Source organism: Phacochoerus africanus, chromosome 13 (assembly GCF_016906955.1).
Source record: "Phacochoerus africanus isolate WHEZ1 chromosome 13, ROS_Pafr_v1, whole genome shotgun sequence".
NCBI lineage: Eukaryota > Metazoa > Chordata > Mammalia > Artiodactyla > Suidae > Phacochoerus > Phacochoerus africanus.
In genome coordinates this window covers 47,538,823-47,563,029 of record NC_062556.1, presented here as the reverse complement: position 1 = coordinate 47,563,029, position 24,207 = coordinate 47,538,823, and the positions used below count along the sequence as shown (strand labels likewise).

General features: G+C 40.3%; 1 protein-coding gene and 1 non-coding gene across 4 annotated transcripts in view; one reads left to right on the top strand and one right to left on the bottom strand.

Moving 5' to 3' along the window:
* The window catches only part of TBC1D4 (TBC1 domain family member 4), a 214,575-nt gene that overhangs the window by 58,035 nt on the left and 132,333 nt on the right, over window positions 1-24,207 (top strand). The window lies entirely within an intron of this gene.
* Window positions 4,295-4,402, bottom strand: LOC125113674 (U6 spliceosomal RNA). The gene has a single exon (XR_007131540.1). It is a non-coding gene; the product is annotated as a U6 spliceosomal RNA (small nuclear RNA).

The following is a 24,207-nucleotide window of genomic DNA, read 5'->3' as shown; positions in this document are numbered from 1 at the left end:
ACTTCATGGATGCTTACTGTGGGATGTGGTATTCTTGAATCTATTTGCTCTTCTCTCGTGCCATTTTCTTTAGGGGTGGGCGCGGGATAGAAATTCAGTACTTATCCAGTCATCTGTACAATTGGAGTATTTCTGTTGACAGTCTGCCTCAATCTGCTTCAACTGTAGAAGAAAATGAAAGTGGCAGCTAATCTATTTGGATATGATTTTAAAAGCACCTTCATATAAATAGTAGTTGGGTAAGTAGTCACGACAGATATCTTTATCTTAATTTTACTGATGTGAAAGTAGCGTTTGTCTGAGACTTAAGTATCATCCTGAAGATCACACAGCAGCTTTAGTGACAGGGTGGAAATTCGAACAGTGGATTCTTGCTTGGCTTGATTTTTTTCTTTCAAGAAATGATGTTCCCTCTACAATGGAGACTATTAATTTCATTTTGTTTATTTATTTATTTATTTATTTTGTCTTTTGTACTTTTTACAATCGGAGCTATAGCCACCGGCCTACGCTACAGCCACAGCATCGCGGGATCCGAGCCGCGTCTGCGACCTACACCACAGCTCTCGGCAACGCCGGATCCTTAACCCACTGAGCAAGGCCAGGGATCAAAGCCGAAACCACATAGTTCCTAGTCGGATTCGTTAACCACTGAGCCACGACGGGAACTGTGAGACTATTAGTCTTATAGAACGATATTGACCTTCATAGTATATTGCACTTGTGGGACTCTTTAAATAATCAATTTTCATAAACATTGATATCTTGATTTATTGACATTTGATTAAAAGGGTGGTCTAATCCTGTTTATGTTGAAGTTTTGGAAGGCAGTGTTGATGGCATCATCAGTCTTGAGGTTTGTAGTGAAAGCGTGTTCCCTTTGTCATGTAGTACCTCCCTCCCCTCTCAATCTGGCTTTTAAGATTGTTACCTGACGAAAGAAGTGGCCAGGAGATAGTGGTCAAAAATTGCTGAGGCAGGATGGTGGAGTTCTGGTGTGGTGTTTGTAATTGCCCTGTGGCTTTATTTGATTATTATTTTTATTTATTTATTTATTTAGGGCTGCACCTGAGGCATATGGAGGTTCCCAGTCTAGGAGTCGAGTCGGAGCTGTAGCTGCCAGCCTACACCGCAGCCACAGCAATGTGGGATCTGAGCCTCATCTGCTACCTACACCACAGCTCACGGCAATGCCAGATCCTTGACCCACTGAGCAAGGCCAGGGATTGAATCTGCAACCTCATGGTTCCTAGTCGGATTGGTCAACCACTGAGCCACGACAGGAACTCCTAAGAGTTGCAATTTTTTTTATCACCAAACAGATAATTTAAATGAGAGTGATGATTAAGAATATTTAATTGTCAAAATTTAATTGTCCCCAAACTTTTCAGTTTGCTTTATGTTTGCATCATTACAGCTTTTGATATATCTGTTGGCTTTACTTTTTAGTAAGATAAAAAATGGGATTGGAAAATGAGCGTTGTCATTAAACAGAATAAGAAATATTAGAGTTTATGTTTTGTGTACAGTTTTTGGAGAAACTGGCTTAAATTCTCAGGCACAGCAAAATGGAACCAATTCATCATTGGTCATAAGGTGAAAAAAACAAAATTAGACATTTATAGCGAGTAGCAAGAGGGAGCCTGCCAAAGGAGAGCTGGCATTTGAAGAGGATGGGTCTTTTTTTAGCAGTCTGGAACACAGGTATCCCTAATTAACTAAACATACTTTATCCACACCTAAGACCTAAATAGATTTGTACAGTCAGGGGTGTTTGTATGTAAAAAAAATTTTTTTAATTGAAGTACAGTTGATACACAACATTATATGTGTTATAGGTGTATAACATAGGATTCAGTATTTTTAAAGGTCGTACTCCATTTATAGCTGTTATAAAATATTGGCTGTATTTTCTGTGTTGTACTATATAGCCTTGTAACTTATTTTATGCATAATAGCCTGTACCTCTTAATTCCTTACCCCTTTATTACCCCTTCTCGATTCCTTCTCCCTACTGGTAGCCAGTAGTTTTCTATATCTATGAACCTGTTTCTTTTATGTTATATTCACTAGTTTGTTTTAACTTTTATTTTTACATTTTTTTATTTTTTGCTTTTTTTTTTTAGGGCTGCACCCACGGCACATGGAGGTTCTCAGGCTAGGGGTCGAATCGGAGCTACAGCTGCCAGCCTATGCCACTGCCACAGCAATGCCAGATCTGAGCTGCATCTTCGACCTACACCACAGCTCTAGGCATGCTGGATCCTTAACCCACTGAGCGAGGTCAGGGATCAAACCCGCAACCTCATGGTTCCCAGTCAGATTTGTTTCTGCTGCGCCACAACAGGAACTCCTGTTTTATTTTTTAGATTCCACATGTAAATGATGTCATACAGTATCTGTCTTTCTCTGTCTTATTTCACTGAGCATAATACCTTCCAAGTTATCTATGTTGTTGCAAATGGCAAAATGCCATTCTTTTTTATAGCTGAGTGGTATTCCATTATATACACACACACATATGATATGCCACGTCTTTATCCGTTCATCTGTTGTTAGATACTTAATTTGCTACCATATCTTGGTGATTGTAAATAATGCTGCTGTGGACATTGGGGTGCATGTATCTTTTCAAAATAGTGTTTTCATTTTTTTTTTTTTTAGATATGTACAGAGGAGTGGAGTTGCTGGGTCAAATGTAGTTCTATTTTTGGTTTTTCACCATGGTTGCACCAATTTACATTCCCACAAGCAGTGTGTGAGGATTCCCTTGTCTGCACAGCCTCACCAGCATTATTTGTGTTCTTTCTGTGTACTGGTAAATGATGAACCTGTGAAGGAATGTGAAGATGCATGCATATCTGCTCTTTTGCACCCATGACCTTTGATGGACATGACTATCAATATGAGTGAATGTCATGACTCTTTGCATCATTTTCTTCTATGTTTATGCATTTATACCTGCATACATGTTTCTATGCATCCACACACATGCAAAGGCACAAAATGCTAAGTTTGAGCAAATTGTCATTGTGATATTCCTTGACACTCATAAACTATGAATAGGGTCCTGATGTCTATTACAGGCTTCACTCTTTTTCTAGCAGGTAACTATTTTGATATCAAAGCATTACGTGGGAGTTCTCTTGTGGTGCAGTGGGTTAAGCACCCTGTGCTGTCACTGCAGTGGCTTGGGTTACTGCCGTGGCATGGGTTCGATCCCTGGCCCAGGAATTTCCTCATGCTGTGGGCATGGCAAAAATAAAAATAAAAATATTAAAAATTAAAAAAAAAAAACATAGCACGATGGTTTTACTTTCTCATCGATGCCTAAGAGTGAAAAACCGAACAAAAAAAAACTTCTTACAGAGTTCCCGTTGTGGCTCAGAGGCTAATGAACCCAACTAATATCCATGAGGAGGTAGGTTCGACCCCTTGCCTTACTCTGGGTTAAGGATCCAGTGTTGCCGTGAGCTGTGGTGTAGGCCAGCAGCTACAGCTCCGATTTGACCCCTAGCCTGGGAACCTCCATATGCCACAGGTGTGGCCCTAAAAAGACGCAAACAAACAAAACAAAACACAACAGCCTTTTCACAAAGCTGGGACTGTCAGCATGGGTGACTCTGTGTAATTATAGTCTAGACGTGTGGTATGAGCGGTGTTGTGATGGGTGATTCAGCAGTGGCAGTTTCCACAGTTAATTTATTCTTATCTCCAGGATGCATGGATTTTTAGGCTGTGGGGCTCCCATTATCATTATGTCTCTGAAAGGTAGCAACTAAGGATCAAAGCTGTAGTGGTTGGAAATAGGGGAGCCATAAGAGATGTGTGGTGAAGAGGGTTTTAGCGACAACTCGCTTTCTTCTTTTATCTCTCCCTCATCTGCCCTGTGGCAAGCTTTGTTCTAAGAAGGCAAAGACTTTTGTAATAGTGCCTCAGAGGCTGTGTGAGTCCATTGCAGAATGGACAAAAAAATCCAGGGAACTGTGTCTCCAGAATTACTTTGGAAGAAAATTGTTTCCCATTTGTCTGTTATATTTGTGTTTCTGTTGTGTTCAGTCCCTGATTCTACACATACAGTGATTTAACTTCTTCTTTTTTATATATATAGTGAGTTTAATTTTTTTTTCATTATAGTTGGTTTACAGCGTCCTGTAAATTTTCCTCTGTACAGCATGGCGACCCAGTTACACGTACATATATAGATTCTTTTTTCTCACATTATCATGCTTCATCAGAAGTGACTAGACATGGTTCTCAGTGCTACATGGCAGGATCTCATTGCTTATCCATTAAAAATATGGGATGCTTCATGAATTTGCATGTCATCCTTGCCTGGGGACCATTGCTAATCTTCTCTGTATCGTTCCAATTTTAGTATATGTGCTGCCGAAGCGAGCACGTGATTTAGCTTCTAAGGGTATTATTTTTCTTCATCAGAGTTAAATGAGACTGTTACACATTCATTCCTGATTTTTTTGTTTTTCTAGAAAAAATCTAGTATAGATTCAGGTCAGCCAGCATCATACCAGTTTTCCAATACTTATATAAATTATTAAAAATAGTAAGGATAGAGGAGTTCCTGTCGTGGCTCAGTGGTTAGTGAATCCGACTAGGAACCATGAGGTTGCGGGTTCGATCCCTGGCCTTGCTCAGTGGGTTAAGGATCCGATGTTGCCGTGAACTGTGGCGTAGGTTGCAGATGCGGTTCGGATCCCACGTTGCTGTGGCTGTGGTGTAGGCCGGTGGCTACAGCTCCGATTTGACGTCCATATGCCGCAGAAGCGGCCCTAGAAATGGCAAAAAAGACAAAAAAAAAAAAGTAAGGATAGAGCAGAAATGCGCTGGAGGGGTATGCAAAGCATATGGTGGTTTCCTAGGTGAATGTTGACATTTTTTCCTTAGAAGTCTGATTTGGTGAATTTTCTTTTTTCTTTTTTTTCCTTTTTTTAGGGCCACACCCATGGCATATGGAGCTTCCCAGGCTAGGGGTCACATTGGAGTGGTAGCTGCCAGCCTACACCACAGCCATAGCAATACCAGATCTGTGTCTGTGACCTACACCACCAGTCACAGCAACCCTGGATCCTTAACCCACTGAACCTGCATCCTCATGGATCCTACTCAGATTTCGTTTCCCCTGAGCCACGACGGGAACTCCTGAAATCTGATTTGGTAGTTCACATCAGAATGGTGGTGTAGAATGGTAGAAAACAGATATATGTTTGAGATCTGTCTCTAGATGAAAAACCTATTTTTTAATTGTTTACTTTTTTGGCTGTGTCCACAATACATGAAAATGCCCGGGCCAGGGACGGAACCCACACCGAAGCAGCAGTCAAGCTATAGTGACAACACTGGGTCCTTAACCCACTGCACCGCAAGGCAACTCCTAGATGAAGCATTTATACTCTAATGTGAGAACTTCACTTGCCTTATTCCTTGCCCCCCCCCCACCAAACTGTAATAAACAAACCCCATGGCTCAGAGGCACTCCATTAGTAGGGAGCCTGCATTTTAACATCCCCTGTGAGTTTTTATACCTAGAGAGAACACCAGGTATTAAAAACTAGGTTTTATCTTATTTAATACCAATACTAATGCTTCGTGACTTCATTTTTATGGTTCATGCTCTTGTGGTCTATTCCTTATTTCAGCTCCTCTTCTTACGACTACACTGTAGGGGAGGGTTTCCCAAGGTGCATGAGGAATGGATTCATAGTTTACAAAATTAATTATTAGGAGAAAAATAATCTAGCATTTTCTCTTTGCTCTCTAAGCATCATAGCATAGAGAACATGTAAAGCCTTTTCACTTAAAGAGCGAATAAAGCACTGGTGCAAATTCTGTCGTGGTGCAAAGAGGAGTGAGAGCAGTGGTCCTAAGCCCTTAGGTGATCTCGATGTTTGTGAACAACTGAAGAGAGAGAATGTCGGACCAAGGGGAAGGGGCCAGTGAGGTCTAAATGTAGAAGACAGCGTCAAGCTTCAAGATGGGGTGATACTGAAGGGCTGCTGTGTGGAAGTTCTGTTTTAATAATGTTGCCAGACACGAGCCTCACAGTCAGTGCTTTGCAGATGTGCGCTCTTTCTACTTCCATTGAGAGATGTTTGATTTGGGGATGTTTTCCCCTTCACATAGTTTTTGCACATCCAACGCCTTTTGTGGTTATTACCAGACATTGGGTTGAGCAAGACTGCTTTCCAAGCCTGTGTAGATGTTTGCCCCATCAAGTAAGAAGTTGAGCCAGTGGCTGAGTAGTTCCTGGAATCTCCTACCAGTATTGCTAGGAAATGAGTTTAAATTTGGAGTGAAGGCGACGAGTTATTTTATTTATGTGCATTTATCTTAACATATCTAGGATCATATGGCTGGCAGTAACCAATACCAAACGTTTAAGCTCCTAAGTCACTAGGTTGTAAACACACGTCCTGTGCAATGGCTTAGTAATAGGAATCAATTCACTGTATTAGTTTTGAAAAAATGATCTGCCTGAAGCATTATCTAAAATGATTCAAAAATAGCTGTTACCAAAAAATCAATATAAATCAAAGATTTAAAATTCATGAAGTGACTATTTTCTTGGATCTCTTCTTCATTCACAATTTAAGAAATTAATTTATATCGAGAGAGAATAAAAGTTGTGGTATAAAAATAGACCAAAGACCTCCCCAAAAGGAATTAGGCCTTAAAATGGGGACTAAACAGAAGTAGCTGTGGATTCATAAAACGTGCAAGTTTTTGTTTACGGCGTCATCAGGGTTTTCCCTGATGAGGTGTCTAAAATCCATAGAGTAAACAGTCCCTGGAATTTCTTTTCTTTTTCGGGCTGCACCTGCTGCATACGGAAGTTCTCAGGCTAGGGGTCGAATTGGATCTACAGCTGCTGGCCTGTGCCACAGTCACAGCAACACAGGATCTGAGACACGTCTGTGACCTACACCACAGCACATGGCAACAACAGATCCTTAACCCACTGAGCGAGGCTAGGGGTCAGACCTGCATCCTCACGGATACTTGTCGGATTTGTTTCTGCTGCACCACCACGGGGACTCCTTTAGTGTCTGGAGTTGATTGATGTCTTCACCTGCCTGGTTATTCAGTCTCTTCCTTTCCTTTTACAGCTTTGCTTACCTTTTTATTTATTTATTTTTTCAATTTGAAAAGAAAACCCTCTCTCTTTCATAAATTGTAACTTCTGTGGCAAGTTATTAGCCCTAACAAACTGCCTCTTGTTAAAAAAAAGAAAAAAACAGCGCTTCTCTGTATTTTTACTGCTCTATTAACCAGGGGGAAAATATGCATGTTATTATGCCACTTAATTTTGGAAATCAATTGTATGGAAATTTCCTGAGGTATTTCCCTAAAACTTGCCAATTAGCTTTAAAAAGAAAAGAAGTACTTAAATATAGAGATATCTATATAAGTGAGACGTTAATGTAGATGTATTACAATAAAAATGTAGAAAATGTTCTGTTGATTCAGGGCAGATGCCAGTTCTTTTTTAGTTCTAGTTTGTGATTATTACTTTGGGCTCATGTTTTTAGTTTCCAATTTAGGGTGTTGTTGCTTTTCGAACCCCCCCCCCGCCCCCCAATTACCTCTGGTTTTATGCCATTATAATACATTTTCTCTGTCAACTGGGTCATTTAGCCTAACTAGTAGGGAATGTAACTCTAAAATTGGTCTGCTTATTTGAAGTATAATTTGAGTAAAAACTGTAAGTAACTTAAAGGAAAACTGTAAACAGATGGTGGCTAGACATGCAAACGAATGCAAAATTAAAGCAAAAATTCATTTTAAAATCCACAAATAGCTGATGCTTGATTGAACTCTGTTTTGCTTGTATGGACAAATTATCAAATTAACGATCTCCTATTCTGTGACATTTAGAAATGCATTGAAGATCTCCCTCTCTTTATTAGAAAAAAAGTATTTTTTGTGACTGTTTTATTGAAAGACACATTACATTGTTGTTGCCCTTAACATAAATGCCCAGAAAGGTCCTTGTCACAGTCTTTCTGGCACATTTATAAAAGGTAATTTAATAAATGTGTAACAGAAGTACCATTTTTTTAAAAGACAGATTTAAATATTGGGAAGGATTGAATTTTTGAAAGAATTTTCTGTGATAATGAAAAATTCATAGTGGAAATTTTCAGTATTTTCACACGAACTTCTGATTTTCTTCTTATCCACAATTAATTAACTTCCCATTTGAAATGATTGATGAACCCTTGCTTGACAAAAAGGTAATTTGCTCATCAAAGGATATTTTAAGACGGAGGTAAATGAAATAGTAGTTGCGGTTGGTTGTTAATGGATTCTTATCTTGGTTATGAGAAAGGACACTAATATCATCATACAGCTGTCCCAGCAGCAGTGGCTTTCTGAATTCAGGACTGAATTAATATTATTATTTTTTTTCTTAACAGTGTTTTTCAGATAGCATCCCAGAGACCTCTGTGAGATCAGGGGACGGATGGACTCATCTTTGCTCAGTAGTTCAAATGTACATCAGCAGTATTAACCCCCTAAAATTAGGTCCATGTGGAGTTCCCTTGTGGCATGGTAGGTTAAGGATCTGGTGTGGTTGCAGCAGCTCAGGTTGCTGCTGTGGCTCATGTTCAATCCCTGGCCCGGGAACTTACACATGCCGCAGTGTGGCCAAAATAAAATAAAGTCCATGTGTATTACAACAGGTGGCCTTATAAACAGTCCTTAGTTCACTAAATGTGCATTTTAGTGCACAGTCTTTGTACCTCAGGTACCTTTAGTGGGGGTGAGGGAAGAAAATGTCTTTGTAGGACATTTGATGAAATGGAGGAACGAAGACCATAAATGATTGATTTATCCCAATGTCAGTGATGAAGCAAAGTCCCAATAGTTAACTTTAGAACAAATATGTATCTTTTATAGATTTAGAATACAGTTCTCTTTTGCTAAAAAAGTTGTCGCTTTCAAAGTCCCTCCTTGTTCTTTTAAAATTTTTTGCTTGTTTTTTAATATTAAAGGAAATGAGGCACATTTTTAAAAGCCCCAAATTGTTTTACTGAAAACAAGATTTATTAGAGAAGTTATCTTTGTCTAGTCTGTCATATGCTTGTTCATACCATGTTTTTCTTCCAAGACTCACACAACCAAGGGAATAGCTCTCAGTGCTCCTTTGAAGTGTAATTGTTCCTAGAAAAAAATAATTATTCTGCAGTCCTTGTTATAGAACATTTTGTAACAGGAAAGCTTGTATAAATATACTCCAAAGAGCTATTTAGTAACAGGGTTTCCAATTCAACAAGCAACACCTGAGGACTCCATAGCAGACCCTCTGGTTGCAAGGGTGACCAGGACCCAACTCTTAGTCACAAGCACTTTTTCGAACTCTGTTGGAGGTGATCCCGCAGTTAGGAAGAGGGGAAGCGGGGTCAGAGACACCAAAACCAACCAGAGTGGTGAGTCCAAGGACGAAATCGGAGCTGACCAAAAAAAGGGTCGGAAAAGGCTTTGTGAAGCAAGTGATTTGTTTTATTGTCTCGGGTCCGAAATGCAGTTTGTGCCATCGCGAGATGTGCAGAATGCTTGTGCCCTGCTGGTGTCCCGCAGCTGTTCCTCTGGCTCATCTCTTTCCTGAAAGAAACTTGGAAAGCCAGTGTGGCAGGGCTGCCAAGATTTTCTTGGTGCTTCATTTTGCATATGTGGATAGGGTTTCTGTTGATAAGTAAATATGCAAATTTTGAATGAAGGGAGATACTTTTATTTGTTGATTGTCAGAATGTCTAAGCTCTTCATAATAACCGCGTGTGCCACTGTGCTTCAGTCGTTCCTGCTTTAAATAACTGCTTTGCATTTTGAATTCACTCAAGTTCCGTGTTCTAAAGGCCCAGTTCCACTCTCATATGTGCTCTCTTTCTTCCTGAGAAGTTGTTACTCCTTCTTCCTGAACAGTTTCCTGCTTTTATGTTTTCTTCTTTCCTTCCTTGTCCCCATGGCATCTGCGTACTTTATACTCTATCAGGCATAAATCGTTACCTTGTTGCTGGGTGGGACGCAAAAGGATCTCACCAGCCACAACTGTGTGGGGTTATTTGTCAGCCTTTGTTAGTTCTGATTGTGCCCCAGGAAACCTTAATAGCAATCTGGTTAGGATTCCTGCTTCCCTGCTTGAAAATGGAGGCATCTGCCTTTCCCATTGTTTTAAGCACTTGTAAATTTCTTACTTACTTGCCTCCCCAGATCCCTGTGGATACTCAGGTAGTTTCAGACTTTAGAAGGAAAATGTAGATTTTGTTGATTATGTATTGAAGCGGCACTCTAAAAAATTCAAACCTTTTAAAATCCAAAACTGAAAAGAATGCATATGTGTGTGTGTATTTATATATGTGTATTTATACACACACACAGACATATATATATATATATACACACACATATATATATATATGCTTAACTGGATCACTTTGCTGTACAGCAGAAATGGACAGAACTTGTAAATCAACTACAATCAAAAATTTTTTTAAAAAATCCCAAACTGGAATTCCCTTGGGGAGTAGCAGATTAATGATGCGGCATTGTCACTCTACTGACTGGGGTCGCTGTAGCAGTGCCGGTTGGATCCCTGGCCTGGGAACTTCCGCATGCCATGGACTGTGCCAAAAAAAGCAACAACAAAATGCCAAACTTCTGCAAACTCTAGACTTAGCATTTACATACCATATATTTGACCCCATTCACCGCTCCCTGAATTTGCCAGGGCCATGTCGTCGGAAGGCCACCTGCAGCCGGTGAGGAGTGGCAGCCCTCATTCACTGGAACTTCTCTGGGGTCAAGTGTCTTTTAAATAAGAGAAGTCCCCTTTCCATTTTGTTTTTGGTTCTTCTGTCCGGCACTCCTCCCCTACTCCTTCCTTAGGAATTTTCCAGATCCAGGTTCTTTGGCCTTCTCTGGCCTGTCCTCTTTCTGCTAAAATGTGTTACTGGGCATTCTTCAAATATATCTTCTCCTCTTCTCTTTGTGTTTGTTATTGCAGTTTTTCTTTCCACTTCTGCACACTGAGATCCGGCTCTTCCTTTAAAATCTGGCAAAAATGCCTCTTCCTGCTTGAGGTCTTTTGATCCTTCCAGAAAATATCATCTCTGCTAGTGTCATAGTGGTCTTTTCATGCTTATCCTGTTTGATATTCTGTGGTTATTTGTATGTATCTTATTACCCCTGAGGAGAGCCACTATATCATATAATTTATTTTTACATTCTCTATAGCATGTGGTCTGGTACCGTGCACGTGGTAAGTACTTAGTAAAGATTTTTGGATTCAGTGAACTTTTTTTTTTTTTCTTTTTAGGGCCGCATCCGTGGCATGTGGAAGTTCCCAGGCTAGGGGTTGAATCGGAGCTGTAGCTGCTGGCCTACACCACAGCCACAGCCAGATCCAAGCCATGTCTGTGACCTACATCACAGCTCATGGCAAAACGCCAGATCCTTAACCCACTGAGCGAGGCCAGGGATCGAACCCACATCCTCGTGGATGCTAGTTGGATTTGCTTCCACTGTGCCACAATGGGAACTCCTGGATTCAGTGGAAATTTTTGAGTCCCAAATGTTACACCACTCCTAAAGGTGGTGATGACTGGGAAACCATAGTTACTGTTTATGAAGCTGGCTTCTGTCTCAGTCTTTAGCAGACTGTTAATTGTTATAAACCCTTTTATTACTATGTGGTTCTCATTCATTTCCTATTGCAGTGTAAGAAACACACCTATTAGAGTACTTGGAAAAATATTTTTCCTCATTTAATATTACTTTTAATGGCTTTTCCCATAAAACTTATGGGTATGCTTAATCTGAACTTAGATATCTGCCTTCTTTAAATCTATTTTTTTTCTTAAAGCTGGTAATAGACTACTAACACTAAAAAGTTGGTAAAATCTGAGCTCTTAGCTAGATTCATGCATTTTTAGGTAGTAATCCAAGGAATCGGGTGTAAAAATGTTGCAAAATCTTCAGCAGTTTTTTTTTTTTTTTTTCCTTCTCCAGCACTGGACTGGGAAGAGAGCAGAACTGTAAAGAGGCCAGATGATTTCTTATAAACACCTCTTAGATTGCAACAGAACTGGACTAGCAAAAGAAGCTCCGGCCAAGCTTTCTTAAGCAATTACCTGAGGGAATTGTACAATTAGTTGCTTAGTAAAGGGGTTCCTTAGGTAAAGGTCATATTCAGACTTGAATTACTGTAAAAGTGCCTTGAATTATGTACAGTTATAATATCCATTTGTGCTTGTGAGAGGGGTGAGGGTGGAAGGGGGGGGGGAGGGAGGAAGGAGGAGACAGAGAGGGAGAGAAAGAGAGCCTGATATGTGTGCCCTGGAGCTTGGGGAACAGAGGGGGTTGTGTATCAGTGATGCCAGAGAAATCTAAAGGGGAAGAAGCTGGCTGACGCAGCCAACAGTAAAGAGTAGAGGATGGTGGGTGAGAAGTGACCGTTTGTGTTTTCCCACTGAGAGTGGGCCAGAGGTATTCTGTGGAATTGTCAGTGACCATTCAGAGAAGGTCCATTGACGCTTGTGAAGGCTGGAGCAGAGAGCCCACCTGTGAGTGGAGCAGTCACCTCTGGGCATCTGAATGGCAAACCAATGCAGGTGTTGGTAGGGACATTAGGACTTTCTCTGCCAGATTACCTCCCTAAAGGGGGTCAGAAGAAACCACTCATCAGCCAGTAGGGGGTGCTAGGGAGATCTGCTGGTCAACTGAAGAGAGACTCTGTAGGCTTGAGCTGGGGAAGGTGACTCCCTCCTTTTTTTTTTTTTTTTTTTTTTTGCTTTTTAGGGCTGCACCAGAGGCATATGGAGGTTCCCAGGCTAAGGGTCCAATTGCAGCTACAGCTGCTGGCCTACACCACAGCTCACAGCAATGCTGGATCCTTAACCTGCTGAGGGAGGCCAGGGATTGAACCCGCAACCTCATGGTTCCTAGTCTGATTCGTTTCCACTGTGCCACATGGGAACTCCTGACTCCCTACTTTTGAATGAAGTCCAGAATTTGGTTTTTCTGTGAACTGGGTATTTAATTACTGAGATGAGACTATTTTAGGGATTTTTTTTTTTTAATCCGACAACACCTGCCACACAACTGTGAGACTTCTCTTAGATTTAAATCGAGAGGAAGATTTCACCTGGCAGAAGAGGTTTGTAGGGGTGCTTGGGAAGGGGAAAAACGTTGCTTTATGCCATTTGTGTATTGCATCTTCAGTGTCCTGGGTCTTATTTCTTCTCTCCTAGCTCTAAAGCTCCTGGAGTGTGAGACCTTGGAAGTTAGAGGGAGATGGTGTCTTAGTCCTTGGGTTGTAGTCATTCTTGTAAATCTTACAGACACATATGTACTGAATGCAGATTTGTTTATGAGATTAAGCAAAATGGGACCTTGAATTAAAAAGCAAAAGAGACAACAACAACAACAACAAAAAAGACAAAAAAGACAAAAAAAAAGGAGTTCCTGTCGTGGCGCAGTGGTTAACGAATCCGACTAGGAACCATGAGGTTTCGGGTTCGATCCCTGGCCTTGCTCAGTGGGTTAACGATCCGGCGTTGCCGTGAGCTGTGGTGTAGGTTGCAGACGTGGCTCGGATCCCGCGTTGCTGTGGCTCTGGCGTAGGCTGGTGGCTCCAGCTCCGATTCGACCCCTAGCCTGGGAACCTCCGTATGCCGCAGAGTGGCCCAAGAAATAGCAACAACAACAACAACAACAACAAAAAAGGCAAAAAAAAGCAGAAGACAACAGTGATTACTTTTTTAAAAGAAACTTTAAATTTTAGAATAGTTTTAAATTTACAGAAAAGTGACAGAGGTAGTACAGAGTTCCCACTTATCCCATGCCCAGCTCTCCCCACTGTTCACATGTTACTTTAGGATGGTGTACTTGTCACTACAAAGGAAGCAGTGCTTGCTTTTTATCTGTGCAAATTCTACTTATTACAATAGGAAAAATAAAGGAAAACATACTGTAGTATTTATTTCACAAAGTAGCGGTTTAGATTTGTGGATCAAGGTTTTATACTGAGTATTTGTCAAACTTCTCCATGAGTTTGCTTTCTGCAATTAATGTGCCACTTAATTTCAGTTATAAATCAAAGTGTATTACAAAATCCCTACTGAGTCATATCACAAAGTCCCTTGACCCTTGACAAGGCTTTTCTGTAAAATGGTTGAGGAGGAACTTGACATTTAAGTGAGCTGTTTGTTTTGTTTTCTTTCTTTCTTTCTTTTTTTTTTTTTGTCTTTTTGCCTTTTCTAGGGCTGCACTCATGGCGTATGGAGGTTCCCAGTCTAGGGGTCGAATCGGAGCTGCAGCCACCGGCCTACGCCAGAGCCACAGCAACGCAGGATCCGAGCCGCGTCTGCAACCTACACCACAGCTCACGGCAACGCCGGATCCTTAAACCCACTGAACAAGGCCAGGGATCGAACTGAAAACCTCGTGGTTCCTAGTTGGATTCGTTAACCATTGAGCCATGACAACTCCTTTTTTTTTTTTTTTTTTTAAGCTGTCGTTTTCTTTATTCTGTGATGGAGGGCTTCATGTTGTTGCCAGAAATAACACACATTAAAAGTTAAGATTATTTTCGGTTCATATGCTTTTGTACCAAAGTGTAAACTATCAGGAGGTGATCAAATGAAACTTTTTCACCCAAGATGTTTTCTTCCTTCTATAGTCCAGCCATTATGCCTTGATCCAAGCAAATTGTGTGGTCTTCCTCACAAAATAATCAGAAAGAAAAAGTCAGTTAATGTAAGAAAGATATTGAAAAGCCAAAGTCTAAAATAAATTTACGAGTTTCCATGTGGCTCAGCGGTGATGACTAGTATCCAAGAGCATGTGAGTTTGATCACTGGCCTCGCTTAGTGGGTTAAGGATCTGGCGTTGCTGTGGCTGTGGTGTAGGCTGGCAGCTGCAGCTCCAATTTGACCCCTAGCCTGGCAATTTCCATGTGTTGTATCTATGGCCCTAAAATAAATAAATTAATTAAATTCAGGCCACAGCGTCAATTTTGTATTAATAATGTGATGCTTGCTTCACTGTCAGAACCGCATTTGGTGGTCTGTTATTTGAGTTTATGTGTTCATAAGCACAGTTTAAAGCATAAAGATAAACAAAGCTGAGGCTAGAAGTATTCACAAATGGTATCCTATGTAAACATGGCTGGATTAACTTTTTTTGGGGCGGCAGATAAATTCATGACGTGTAATGGAAATTTCATCAATGCAGTGTTTTTTCTAGTGCTGCCCGTTCTCAGCAGTGTTGTGGTCACTGGGACTCTTTTTACATCACACCTTCTGTCAGTGCTGTGAATGTCCGTGATTGGCTGTCTTATGTCACGCCAGACTCAGTGTGTCTGAAACCAATTCATCCCTTAAAGTCATCATTGTTTCTCCTGCCATCCCCCTTTAATTCATGGTAGTAATTCAGTGACTGCTTCTCAAGCCTCGTACTTTACCTTATATTTTCTTTCTTTCCACCCTTGCATTCCTTCTTCACATTTGGACTTAGAATTTTTTTTTTTTTTTTTTGGTCTTTTTAGGGCCATGCCAGCAGCATATGGAGGTTCTCAGGCTAGGACTCCAATCGGAGCTGTAGTTGAGGGCCAATGCCACAGCCATGCCAGATCTGAGCCATGCCTGTAACCTAGAATTTGGCCAGGGATTGAACCCACATCTTTGTGGAAACTGGTCAGATTTGTTACCATTGAGCCACAATGGGAACTCCTGGATGGTTTTTGTATGCACTTCTTCCTTTCCATTTCCAAAGCCTTGGATCTGGAATCACCTCATATCTAGATTTTTTGTTGTTGTTGTTGTTGTCTTTTTAGGGCTGCACCTATGGCATATGGAGGTTCCCAGGCTAGGGGTCAAATCAGAGCTGTAGCTGCTGGCCTATGCCACAGCCACAGCCACACCAGATCCGAGCCATGTCTGTAACCTACACCACAGCTCATGGCAACGCCGGATCCTTAACCCACTGAGCAAGGCCAGGGACCGAACCCAAGACCTCATGGTTCCTATTCGGATTCGTTTCCACTGTGCCATGACGGGAACTCCATGCATTAGAATTTGAATTGTTGTCATATTTACCATATGCTTGCCTTTTAGGCTTAGGAAAGCAAAAAGACAGTTATTTGTTTTTATTTATTTTTTTCTTTTGTTTTTTTAGGGCCGCACCCGCGGCATATGAAGTTCCCAGGTTAGGGGTCGAATTGGAGCTAAAGCTGCCAGCCTACACCACAGCCACAGCAACGTGGGATCTGAGCTGTGTCCGTGACCTACACCACAGCTCAAGGCAACACTAGATCTTTAACCCACTGAGCGAGGCCAGGGATCGAACTTGCATTCTCATGAACATTAGTCCGGTTTGTTAACTGCTGAGCCATGACAGGAGCTCCTAAGAAAAAGATTTAAGTCACCTGTGAAAATATGTGGCATGAGGTTAGGGTACTTTTGGCTTCTTTATCTCTGTGACCTGATGTAGCCTTTGCCACTTGGATTCATGGTCTGTGTGAAGTGTCTGACATTTGAGATTGGTTAAGATATTTTAAGTCTATGCTTAGAATGTAGCTTGTGAATTTCCCCTTTCAGTATTTCTAGGGTAGTTAATTTCACTATTCATTTCCAGGTGATAGTTCTGAAAAAAAAAATTGGTGTTTAATTAGATCCAAATATAGAGCTGCACAAAGTGTAGTGACTTTCCTTGAGATATGCCATGACCCATCTTCCTAAGCAAATATAGCACGTGTGGAGTTTATTTATAGTTTTGACCTCTAGTCTTCATTGGCTCCCAGTTTATTTGGGGCATAATTCACTAGGGTTATGGGTTGCGATTGTTAAAGTAAATTGAGGAGAAGGTGACAGAAGAAGCCACACGGTCCTATCCTGTGTATAACGCTGCAGTGTGTCCACACCTGGATTGCTGTGCACAGTATGATAGGTGGGGTTTAGGAGGACAGACTGAAAACAGGAACTGTGAGTGCGAAAGGGGAAAATAATATAGAAAAGCTTTGAAAACATATTGGAGCTACCGTTTTTTGAGTAATAATCATGAGCATGTGTTGTGTTAAGAGCTTCCTGCATATACATATTTTTTTTGGCCATACTCATGGAATGCAGAAGATTCAGGCCAGAGATTGAATCTGCACCACAGGTGTAACCACAGCCATAGCAACAGTGCTGGATCCTTAACCCCCTGAGCCATAGGGAACTCCTGTATTAGCATATTTAAAGCTCAGAACAGTATTATGAGAGGGCTGTTATTTCTCTTGTACAAAATAGGCAACTGAATTTTAGATCTGTGGCAAATCAGGATAAACAAACATGAATTTGGTGAAAAAATTTTAAAATCCTGGAGCTGAGTAAATTCTTTATCAATTGTGTGGAGTAGATCAGAACATTTAAAAGTTTTGTGTTCAGGAGTTCCCGTCGTGGCGCAGTGGTTAACGAATCCGACTAGGAACCATGAGGTTGCGGGTTCGGTCCCTGCCCTTGCTCAGTGGGTTAACGATCCGGCGTTGCCGTGAGCTGTGGTGTAGGTTGCAGACGCGGCTCGGATCCCGCGTTGCTGTGGCTCTGGCGTAGGCCGGTGGCTACAGCTCCGATTCGACCCCTAGCCTGGGAACCTCCATATGCCGAGGGAGCCGCCCAAGAAATAGCAACAACAAAAGACAAAAAAAAAAAAAAAAAGTTTTGTGTTCAGGAGTTCCTCTAGTGGTTCAGTGGAAACAAATATGACTAGTATCCATGAGGATGTAGGTTTGATCCCTGGCCTTGCTCAGTAGGTTAAGGATCTGGTGTTGAGCTGTGGTGTTGCTGTAGTGTGGGTTACAGATGCGGCTCAGATCTGGCATTGCTATGGCTGTGGTGTAGGCCGGCAGCTACAGCTCTGATTCAACTCCTAGCCTGGGAACTCCATGTGCCGTGGGTATGGCCCTAAAAAGACAAAAAAAAACAAAACAAAACAAATCAAGACTTTGCTGATATAATTTAAAAGAAGTAACTTGATTGTCTGTTTCAAGATTAAGCATATAAAAAAAGTTTTGTGTTCAGCTTCATTTCTCCTAGAGATGATGGAGCAGGATAAAGATAAATTGACAATAATATCTTAATAGCCTAGGATTAGAAGGAAATTTTATGGCTATCTAGAAGAAAAGGGTTGTAAAATCCATTAACTGAAGTTAAACAAGTATCTAAAGAGAAACTGGGATTACAGAGAACATTCATGAAGGTCTGTAGACAACAGAGTATTAATTTATTATTGTATTTATAGCTTTGTTCCTTCAAGTTGTATTTAGGATTTTGTTTATTTTACTATGAAACTTCATCAAGGATCAATCTGAATCAAACTGTCTCCTTCAAACTGGAGTGAACTAAACTAATTTGTAAAAATTCAAGAAGAGCCCAAATAGTTAAAATTATCTATCAACCAGGAGTTCCCATTGTGGCTCAGCAGGTTAAGAAATTGACATAGTCTCCAAGAGTATGCAGGTTTGATGCTTGGCCTTGCTTGTTGGGTTAAGGATCCAGAGTTGCCACAAGCTGCAGTATAGGTCATAGATGTGACTTGGATCCTGCATTGCCATGGATGTGACACAGGCCTCAGCTGCAGCTCCTATTTGACCCCTCTCTGGGGAACTTCAATATGCCACTAGTGTGGCCCTAAAAAGAAAAAAAAAATTATCTATCAACCAGAGTATTTTGAAGGGAAAAAAAGTCTAAAGGGTATTTTTGTATAAGTCCACACTAGAAAAGAATCAAATGTTTGCTAAGACTACTGAAATGGAATAACAAGACAATTCTAAACCCAGTCATTATTTTCTTAGTCTTAAACTGGGGCAGTTGGCAAACTTCCTGGACAGAAGTGAAAATACACTTTTAAAAATAAATAGAAAAATTAAAATTAGAGGAGTTCCCTTTGTGGCTTAGTGGTTAACAAACCTGACTAGGATCCATGAGGATGTGAGTTTGATCCCTGGCCTCACTCAGTGGGTTAGGGATCCAGCGTTGCTGTGAACTGTGGTATAGGTTGTAGACATGGCTCGGATCCAGCCTTGCCGTGGCTGTGGTGTAGGCTGGCAGCTGTAGCTCCTCGCCTGGGAACCTCCATATGCCATGGGTGCGGCCCTGAAATGTGTTAAAAAAAAAAGCAAAATTAAAATTAGAAAAAATTTAACATGTTAATTATTTAAAAAAAAGTATAAATTGAGCAAAGACAAAAAAGGTTGCTCATAGTAACATTCTATATGTACACTCCTAGCCTTAAAAAATAGATATATCTGTATAATTATGTGCACACATATTTATATATTTAAAGTATAACTTTTTTTGGGGTTTGTTTTTGGCTGTGCCCTGGCATGCAGAAGCTCCCAGGCCAGGGATTGAACCCATGCCACAAAGTGACCTAAGCTGCTGCAGTGACAATGTTGGATCCTTAACCTGCTGTGCCATACTCCCCTGAAGTGTAACTTTTATTGGGTTCTTCTGAGGGTCAGACTGATAACTGATCAGTAGCTCTTTCTGAAGAGCTGATATTTTAAAACATTTGAATGTAAGAGAGAGAGAGAAAGTGTATGTGTCTAGACTTTGCTCTGTGTGAAATGATAAAGACCTGAAATTTCCATTTGGCAATAAACAAGCTGAGTACAATATTAAGAAAGCAATTTCATTTATAAAAGCATGAAAAAATAAAATACTTAGGAATAAATTTAATAGAAGTGAAAGACTTGTACACTAAAATCTACAATATGTCATTGAAAAACAATAAAAAGGTCTAATAAATGGCAAGCCATCAGTGTTCATGAATTAGAAGAATTAATATGGTTAAAATGGCATCCTCAGGTTGACGTACATATTCACTGCAATCCCTGGTGGAGTCCCAGCTGGCTTTGTTTGCAGAAATAGACAAGCTGATCTTAAAATTCAAGAGGCCTAGGATGTTCAAAACATTAAAAGAAAATACAAAGTTGGTACTCACGCTTACCGACCTCAAAATTTACTACAGAGCTATAGTAATCAAGACAGTTCAGTATTCACCCAGAGAATAAGACACATGGAGCTATGGAACAGAATTCTGAGTCAAGAAATAAACCGTTATATTTATTGTGAATTAATTTTGGCTAGAGGGCCAAGGCGATTCAATGGGAAAATAATTATCTTTCCAACAAATGGTGCTGGGACAACTGTATATCTATAAGCAAAAAGATGAATTTTCAGCCTATTTCACATGCTATTCAAAATTTGAAGTGGATTATAGATCTAAATATAAGAGTTAAAAACTATAAAACTCAGAAGAAAATATGGGAGCAAATCTTCATGACCTTGGGTTGGTTGATGGTTTTTGGATATGGCCTCTGAAATATAAAGGTCAGAAAAGAAGACGTAATCAAAATTAAAAACTTGTGTGCTTTATCTTCAAGAAAATGAAAGGACAACACACGGACTGAGAGAAAAATATTTGCAATTCATACATCTAAAGGGACTTGTAACCAGAATATATGAAGAATTATTATGACAAAGACATGAAATTATTACATTAAAGACATATAACATAGGCAGAACACTCTTTTGCATAAATCATAACAATATGTTTTTGGATCTGCCTCAAAAATAAATGGGAACTAGTTAAAATCTTTTGCAGAGGAAAGGAAACCATAAACAAAACAAAATGGCTACAGGATGGGAGAAAATATTTTGAAATGATGTAACTGACAATGGATTTAATCTCCAAAATATGCAGACAGTTCATATAGCTCAATATCAAGAAAACAACCTAACCAAAAAATGGGCAGAAGATCCAAAAAGACACTTCTCCATAGAAGACATATGGGCATGTGAAAAGGCACATGAAAAGATGCTCAACAAGTCTAAGTATTAGAGAGATGCAAATCAAAACTGCAATGAGGTATCACCTCATATTAGAATGGTCATCATCAAAAAGTCTACAAATAAATGCTGGAGAGGGTGTAGAGGAAAGGAACCTTCCCATAATTTTTGTGAGAATGTAAATTGGTACAGCTACTATGGAGAACAGTATGGAGATTCCTTAAAAAACTAAAAATAGAGCTACCATATATGATCCTTTAGTCCCATTCCTGGGCACATATCCAGAGAAAACTGTAATTTGAAAAGATACATTCACTACAGGGTTCATAGCAGCACTATTTGCAATAATGAAGACATGGAAGCAATTGGTGTGCATCGACGGATAAGTGGATAAAGAAGATGTGCTATATAAAAACAATGGAATGTTACACATAAAAAAGAATGAAATAATGACATTTGCAGCAACACGGCTGGACCTAGAGATTATTATACCAAGTGAAGTAAGTCATTCAGAGAAACATCACATGTTAGAGTTTATATGTGGAATCTAAACAAAGGATACAAATGAACTTATTTACAAAACAGAAATAGACTAACAGATGTAGGAAACAAATTTATCCTTTCCATAGGGAAGAAGGGGAGAAGGATAAATTAGGAGATTGGGATTAAAATATACACACTATTGTATATAAAGTAGATAACCAAGAAATACCTACTGTGTAGCACGGGGGGCTATAGGCAATATCTTATAAAAACCTATAATAGAAGTGAATGCAAAAAACATATATATATATATATATATATATATATGTATAACTGAATCACTTTACACTTGAACTAACACAGCGTTACAAATCAACTGTACCTCAATAAAAAAATAAATTAAAAATAACGACAGATCGCCCAATTAAAAAATAGGCGAAGTATTTGAAAGACATTTTCCCCAAAGAGATATGTAAATGTCCAAATGCTCAACATCATTTCCCATTATAGAAATGCAAATCAATTGCTGCCTTGGCTCGGGTTCGATCCCTGGCCCAAGAACTTTCCCGTTGTGGCAGCACAGTGGTTAATGAATCCGACTAGGAACCATGAGGTTGCGGGTTCAATCTCTGGCCTTGCTCAGTGGGTTAAGGAACTGGCATTGCCGTGAGCTGTGGTGTAGGTTGCAGACTTGGCTCGGATCCCTTGTTGCTGTGGCTGTGGTGTAGGCCAGTGGAATCTCCATATGCCTCGGGAGCTGTCCTAGAAAAGGCAAAAAGACAAAAACAAAAACAAAAAAAAAAAGAGAAATGCCAATCAAAACCATGAGTTACTACTTGACACCTACCAGAGCAGTAATGATAATGTGAAAAAAAGAATGTATATATATAAAAAACTGGGTCACTGTGCTGTACAGTAGAAATTGACAGAACACTGTAATTCAACTACAGTAAAACAAAAAAAGACAATAACAAGTGTTAGAAAAGCGATAGAGTCATTGGAAACCTCATACACTGTTAGCAGGAATGTAACATAGTGCAGCAACTATGGAAAACAGACAGGAGTACCTCCAAAGGTTAAGCATAGAGTTGCCATATAACTCATCAGTTCCATGCCTAGGTATGTACCTAAGAGAAATGAAAACATACTGTATACAAAACTTATACAGGAATGTTCATAGCAGCCAAAAAGTGTTACAACCCAAATGTTCATTACATGATGAATGGATAAAAAAAGTGTTATATCCACAGAATGAAATATTATTTGGCAACAAAAAGGAATGACGTTTATGAATTACTACTACGTGCTACAACCTAGGTGAATCTCAAAAAGTGCCAAGTGAAAGAAGCCAGTTATTCCAGACCATATTGTATAACAGCATTTATATAAAGTATTTAAAATAGCTGAAACCATACATACAGAAACTCTAAATAGTGGTTCCCAGGACTGGAGTAGAGAAAGGAAGGTCGAAGGAATGGAGGTGTGACTGGCAATAGGCACAGGGTTTCTTTTGGGGGTGTTGAAAATGTTCTAAAATTGGGTAATGGTAATGGTTGCACAACTTTGTAAATATACTAAGAAAGAGCAAACAGTATGCTTTAAAAAGGTGCTAACTTGTGGTATGTGAATTATATCTTCATAAAACTTTAAAAAATGCAGTAGCTTATTATTATTTTTTTTTTATTGGCCACACCTGTGGCATTGGAAGTTCCCTGCCCAGGGATCAGATCCAAGCCACAGCTGAGACCTGTGCCACAACTGTGGCAATGCTGGATCCTTAACCCGCTGCGCCACAGCAGGAACTCTGAGTAGCTTATGTTTTGAGCTTTCCTGGCTTCTTCCCCTCTTCCTCTTTTATCTGGACCTATTTTTTCCTTTTCCTGTTCTGCTCAAGTTTGATTCCACATCCAGCAGTTTCTTGTCTGCATGGAGTGAGTCCTTGGGGAGCAGATTTCGGGGAGAGCAGTCCTCTCACTGATCTCTTTTTGGAGTTGACAGAAACCTTCTGGTTTCAGCTACTGTCCTCCCATTGGCCCGCCAGGCTTTACAGTGTGTACTGGTTGGTGACTCTGGCTTGTAGGTTCCTTCGTCACCCCATTGCTTCCTTTTCCTTCTTTCCTGAGAGAGGTGGGGACAGAGCACATCCTCTTGCTGCATGTGATTTGTATCAATGATTTGTATTTTGGGATTTGAGAAGATACTTTCTCATCTAGTTTTGTTGTGGATGTTGTCCTTTTTTTTTTTTTTTTTTGTATTTTTAGGGCTTTACTGGTGGCATGTGGAGGTTCCCAGGCTACAGGTCAAATCAGAGCTGCAGCCAGCCGGCCTACACTGGAGCCACAGCAACACCAGATCTGAGCTGTGTCTGCGACCTACACCACCGTTCATGGCAACGCTGGATCCTTAACCCACTGAGTGAGGCCAGGGATCGAACCTGCATCCTCATGGATGCTAGTCAGGTTTGTTAACCACTGAGCCGTGATGGAAACTCCTATCCATGGGTTTTGATATCAGTTGTTCTGTTTTTATGTGGAGACTTGAGAAAATGCAAAAATTACACTTCAATTGCTGAGACCATCTTTCTAGCATCCAAAAAGTGTAACCTTTCAGACAGTTTGAGGAAGAGATTTGGAAAGAATCTGGCAAAAACAGAGGATATCCTCCCAGGGATTTAAATATCCCAGAGGGAAGAGCCTGTGGTTCATGAACTTTCTAAATCCAGCACCTAGCACAGGTCCTGGCACTGGTTAACAACCAGATAAATATTTCCTTGAATAATAATAGGAGTGCAGAGGGATGAATGATGCTTGAAGGAGAGTGAGCTGTAATTTATAGCTGGTATCCTCGTACCAGTGTTGACCTACGGGGCCTTGGG